General features: G+C 35.2%; 1 non-coding gene across 1 annotated transcript; it reads right to left on the minus strand.

The window, feature by feature from the left end:
- Positions 1-420: 420 nt before the first annotated feature.
- Trnar-ucu lies at positions 421-493 on the minus strand. Its single transcript has one exon. It is a non-coding gene; the product is annotated as a tRNA-Arg (tRNA).
- Between the last annotated feature and the right edge of the window lie 124 nt (positions 494-617).

Genomic DNA, 617 nt, shown 5'->3' on the forward strand with positions numbered 1-617 from the left:
AACTACCAATGTAAGACTAGTGTGCATATAGTTACAGGGACAATTTTTAACAGCTCCCGTTAGCGGACTTCTAATCTTTGGGCATCAGCCCAAAATTCGAAGAATTAGTTAAAAATAGCAGCAAGTGGCTCACAAATCCAATGCATTATTTTTGAGGATTAGACTACACCGAGAGGAGCGGAAACCATTACAACTGATTTTGGTGGGAAATGTAAAAGATGAGTAATTGTTTCAATCCATTAAGTGTAAGGAAAATGTTACTATGGTATTTGACGGAAAGGATGTTGGGGTTATTCACTAATGAAGTTTAAGCAATATTCTTCATCATGAATGGTTGATGTATGGTTGTACAAATTTATCACATAAACTTATAACGAAAAAATTAGAAGTTTAAAGAATGGTAATGCTCATGCCGTCAATCATCCCTGCCAGGGGTCGAACCCGGCACCTTTGGATTAGAAGTCCAACGCGCTATCCACTGCGCTACAGGGACTTATAATAAATTATCAGGACTTTGTTAATATTCCATAATTCTATATAAATACTAAATAAGGATCTGAAATTTATTCACGTTCGACAAGTTAATATAAAGAACTAATAGAAAGTTGACAGTTTAT

Source organism: Limulus polyphemus, unplaced genomic scaffold (assembly GCF_000517525.1).
Source record: "Limulus polyphemus unplaced genomic scaffold, Limulus_polyphemus-2.1.2 Scaffold227764, whole genome shotgun sequence".
In the NCBI taxonomy this organism is placed as follows: domain Eukaryota; kingdom Metazoa; phylum Arthropoda; class Merostomata; order Xiphosura; family Limulidae; genus Limulus; species Limulus polyphemus.